At 41.7% G+C, this 5,478-nt stretch overlaps 1 pseudogene; it reads right to left on the reverse strand.

The window, feature by feature from the left end:
- Positions 1-4,450: 4,450 nt before the first annotated feature.
- LOC123827740 lies at positions 4,451-5,196 on the reverse strand (annotated as a pseudogene).
- Positions 5,197-5,478: the final 282 nt, after the last annotated feature.

A 5,478-nucleotide genomic window follows, 5' to 3' on the forward strand; every position in this document is an offset into this window, starting at 1 on the left:
AGCTCACACTGCAGCACCACCCTTGTCATTTCCCCTTTTTAGTTCCCCTCCCCATAGACCACAGGTGGCAAGCACAAGGCCCGAAGGCCTAATCCTGCCTGGCACCTTGTTTCTACCAGGTAGCAGTGCCTCATGGAGCTCTCACTTAACTGTTAAGGAGTAGTTACATTTATACAGTCCTAAAATTACATTTGGCCCTTTGAAGGCAACCGTGAGGCTGATGTGGCCCCAGGTGACAATGAATTTGACACCCCTGCCATAGACAATCATTTTAATGTGTATCTTTTTGTTTGTGTGTCTTTTTGGTTATCTTTGTGCCTTTACATAAGACATACAAATCTCTATTTCTTATTTCATCATCTATAGATAGTACCTTTTGATTCTGATATTCTAAAATTAGAATATTAGTGCCTCTACACATCCTTGTACCTCCCCTAACTTTGTGTACTTTCCAAATTCTGTACACTATGCTTTTACATAAAATTTGTTAAAATTTACTTTATACTTTGTAACTACAGTTAATTTTCCTGTGATTTGTCTCTAGGTTGGATTCCAAAAGTTGAAAGCCAATAAAAGTAGTGTTTACATTGTTATGTTTATATAAATATTTTTCAGCATAAAGCCAAAGGATGGGCCTCAATTACATTTTCTTCACTGTAATTCCAATGTTACAACCTCCATTAATTGTTCTATATTATTCCAAGTTCTAGTTGCCTTCATTATTAGAAAATGGCATTTTGAACAGTTTAGTATTTTCCTTGAATTTCTGATTGCCTTTTTCTTTTGAAGTGGGTAGAATAAAACATATGGCTTCTTTACCATATCTTTGCCATCTTCCAGCTTCTTTGTAATTTTGTCTATTCCTCAAAATAATTTCTATTCTCTGTGAGGCCTACTTCCTGTGTTAATTTGAACTAATTCTTCACATTTGATCCATGGACTTCCATACAGCTTTTGCTTTCCCTGGCATTTCTTTATTGTCCCTATTTGGTCTATTTTTGCAGTTTTGGCCTTAAAAAAAACTTACCTAAGGATATGTTTATTGATGAGACAGAGAGAGAGAGAGGGAGATGTGACAGAAACATAGATGTGAGAGAGAAACATTGACCAGTTGCCTCCTGTATGCACCCCAACAGGGGATTGAACGGGCAACGGGCAAGGGGATTGTATGTGTCCTGACTTGGAATTGAACCTGCAAATTTTGGTGTACTGGACGATGCTCCCCAATCAACTGAGCTACCCAGTCAGGGCTCGTTTCTGACCTTTAATGTATGCTCAGTTTTCCTAGCTCTTAACCGTACTATCACTTTTGCTGACTTTCTTTTTTTCTGGAGTCTTAGGTTCTTTATTGTGTTTTGGTGGGGGGCAGTTTGGCTCCAAAATTGGCCTCAGTCTTTGTATATTCAGTCAATATCCTTCTTTACAATTTCTATCTTCCAGATATTAGTGAAATATATTGCCATCTGATGTCACTGCTCTCTTATTTGTTGTGGGCTTACAGTTTTTAAATCCCTTTACCATAATTTTGATGGTGTCAGGAAGGAGAGCAGATGAATGCATGTGGTTATTCTGCCATATTGAACAAGAGGTATAGAGTCTTATGATAATTTTTTAAATCTATTTTTAAAAGATTTTATTTATTGTCCTGGCTGGCATAGCTCAGTGGGTTGAGCATGGGCTTCAAACCAAAGTGTCGCAGGTTCAGTTCCCAGTCAGGGCACATGCCTGGGTTGCAGGCCATGGCCCCCAGCAACCACACATTGATGTTTCTCTCTCTCTTTCTCCGTCCCTTCCCTTTCTAGAAATAAATTAAAAAATATTTTATTTATTTTTAGAGAGAAGGGAAAGGTGAGTGAGAGAGAGGAAGAGGATTTGTGAGAGAAACATCGATCTATTGCCTCTCTTGCAACCCCTACTGGGTACCTGGCCCACAACCCAGGAATGTGCCCTGACTGGGAATCTAACCAGCAACCTTTTGATATGTGGGATGATGCCCAACCCACTGAGCCACACCAGTCAGGGCTAAATCTCTATTTTTTTAAGTCCTAAAATTAATAATGCTCCTTATAATAATTCAGACATTAAAGAAATGCATAAAATACCTGGCTGGCGTAGCTCAGTGGACTGAGCGCAGGCTGTGAACCAAAGCATCACAGGTTCGATTCCCAGTCACGGCACATGCCTGGGTTGCAAGCCACAGCCCCCAGCAACCGCACATTGATGTTTCTCTCTCACTCTCTCTTTCTCCCTCCCTTCCCTCTCTAAAAATAAATAAATAAAATCTTAAAAAAAAATAAAAAATAAAACTTAACTGTTTGCTCATCATCCCTACTTCCTAGACGTAACCACTGTTTGAGGCAAGGTCTCCTTAAAAGATCCAAGAGTCTGCTGTGCACAGTTGAGAACTGAACTCTACACTGTTTTTTTATCTACCTTTAATGACTTCACATGTGATGATGGCCTTTTCTCCCTTAGAATATTTTAAGTTCCTTAGAGGCTTGGATCATGTCAAATACTTCTTTGGTATTTCCCATAGTGCCTAGTATAGGGTGAACAAACTGGGTGATCACTACATACTTAATGATTGACTGATAAACCAGTTTATGTTTTTGTGCAACACAATCCCTTGAGGTCATCTTCTGGAATGAGAGGGCTGGGCAGAACCAGAGACTAGGGCTATACTGGGTCAGTATCAGATACTTTCACTTGGACATTAAATTTAGACCATAATCTATGAACCAAATCTCTATATAGCAGGTAGCATAATCTCTGACTCAGAGGAGGTCTTCAATAAATGGTGTTGTGATGACTCTTACTTAGTTAGAGGGTAGTCTTTTAGCTAGTGTTGAGTGGTCAGGCATAGCACCTAAAACTATTTTGGGTGGAGTCAGAAAATCATAGTCCAGAGACAAAACAAAATTGAGAACCAGTAGGAACAGACAGGCAATAGAGGCAGAAACAGAGGCTTCTTGGTTTAAGCAGTTCAGTTCCATTGTGATATCATCTTCCTTGCCACATCAGGCAGTTTTTATTGGGCTTTTTGTATGTTTGCCTTTCACATGGTAGCATCATAAAGTTGCTTCTCAGTCTCTGACAGGAGCAAACAGTTCCAGCACAGTGCTGTGAATACAAGACATGTGTAATGAAAGAGATCCCATCCATCTGTCAGCTGTTGACACAGATAGCATGATAGCAATGGTTGAAGATTCACTTGAGATGATGGTGGTAGAGAAGAGCCATTAAACTAGAACAAGATTATTGTTCAAACTTTTCCCAATTAGGGAATAGGGTGCCTCTGAGACTGGGAAATCAAGAGTTTAGTCAGATTAGGATTAGCGTTAGTGACAAATTTACAGGTTATGAAAACATGGCAGTACAAGGCTGACACAGGTTCAACAAAGTGAAGAATGGGTCTCTGTTTTACCTCTCTACTCGCAGTCAGCAGTGTAGATAAAGGAGGGAGGTGTAAGAGGGCATATAGACAGCATCCTAATGTACTGCATTGATTGTGTTTTTCAACTATGCCTGACATTTAGCACACACTATCTCTAATCTCCTTTATAACTATAAGAAGTAGGTGTTAGTTCTATTTTACAGGTGAGGAAATAGGATCATTTACATACTGAAATTTACACAAGCTACTAAGTAGCAGAGCCAGGATTTGAACCTAGGTCTGACTTGCCATAAAGCTTTTGCATTTTCTACTATGCATACTATCTTGCCTCTTTTAAGTCAGTGATAGCAGCCTGAGCCTCAGGGAAACAGATGTTGCTTAAGAATACTAGTCAGTCTTGTGTTGGCAGGGTGTCCTGTGGTTCTTTTTTTAAAAAAGATTTTATTTCTTTATTTTTAGAGAGAGGGGAAGGAAGAAAGAGAGGGAGAGAACATCATTGTGAGGTTGCCTCTCATACGCCCCCACTGGGAACCTGGCTGGCAACCCAGGCATGTGCTCTGACTGGGAATCGACCCAGCAACCCTTTGGTTTTCAGGCCAGCACTCAATCCACTGACCCACTTTCTTTTGCTCTTCTATTCATTCTACAAATATATACTTATTTATAACCAGAAAGTAGGGAGGGGAGTGAAGGTCAAGTAGGTTGAGGTGGGATGGGACATGCGTGTCTGGGGAGAAGGGCAAGGGGACATGGGAGGGTCGAGACTAGAGTAAATGTTGAGAAAAAAAGGACTGTCATGAGCTTGAATGCAGAATGGGGGCTGATTTTGTGAGTCTTAGATGCAGTACAGAATGGGTCTTTGGGTGTTTGCAGAAGAGACATCTGGAACAACACTAGCTGGTAAGCTGCAACCCAGTGGCAGCACTCAGGATCTGAGACCATTCAAACAGCACTCTGCATCTATACATCAATAAACACATGCTCACACAGGAACCATCAATATGGAGACAAGCATTTTTTAACAGGCTTAATTCACTTTACTTTTCTTGTATACAATTATGTGGTGGCCACAGCTGGAGCCTGGGTCCTCTGCCCAGAAACTCTGGGCTAGGTCTTTACAAGATGGTCAGTGAATTCTTGGTAGGGAGACTTGGTGAACACAATCTCTTTCCAGAGCTCAGGGGTGAGGCAGCTATAGATCTTAGAGACAGCATTGAAGGTGGCCTTAGTGAAGTTGGCCAGGGTGGCAGTGTAGCCCCTGGCTGAGGTGTAGCAGTTATTGACACTGACCATCATGAGCAGCTTCTTGAGCACAGAGGCTGGGATGATGCCAGTGCCCCTTAGGGTGAGGACTAGGTGCACAAGCACAGAGCCACAGTAGCCGGTCACCTTGTAAGGAAAAGCAAGAGATAGTGTGGGACTTATTCATCTTGTTCTCTCAGTAGCCTCACCACACAGAGACAATGGAGAGTTTGGTCAGGATAATGGCCCCATGGATGGCAGTGGCTAGTACCTTGGAGCACTTAATACCCAGACTTATAGGTCTATTGTAGTTCCCAATTATGACAAATGCCTTGAACCAGGTCCTCTGGCCAGTATGAGTCTGTTTTTACACCAGCATAAATCTTCAAAACCTCGTCCTTGAGGGATGCCCTTAGGAAAAAGCCGATGATCTGAGATTCCTTGATGGTCATGGAGAAGAGGTAGATCTCCAGGGACTTGATCTTCATGTTCTTGACCAGGTGGCCCAGTTTGGTGATGGGGATATACTCCTTTGCCTTGGCCTTGCTTCCTGAGCTCATTAGCCTCAGTCCTGGGCCCACCACCCCAGCCAGCTGTGACTTAAGCCCCAGATGCCACTACCAAATACTCCATGGAAGGCCCTCAGCCTCTATTCTAGGGCCCTGAGGCCTCCCAGCACTCTTGTAGCAACAACATCATTGGTCAGTTGGTGTTTCTTGGGAGAATAAGCTGGAAACAGGCATTTTAATCAATCAATCAATCAATCAATTAATTAATATTGTTCTATTTTTAATATTTTATTTATTTATTTTTAGAGAGGGGGAAGGGAGGGAGAAAGAGGA

This window comes from Phyllostomus hastatus, unplaced genomic scaffold (assembly GCF_019186645.2).
Source record: "Phyllostomus hastatus isolate PE091 unplaced genomic scaffold, TTU_PhHast_1.1 phas_contig_90, whole genome shotgun sequence".
Taxonomy (NCBI): Eukaryota; Metazoa; Chordata; class Mammalia; order Chiroptera; family Phyllostomidae; genus Phyllostomus; species Phyllostomus hastatus.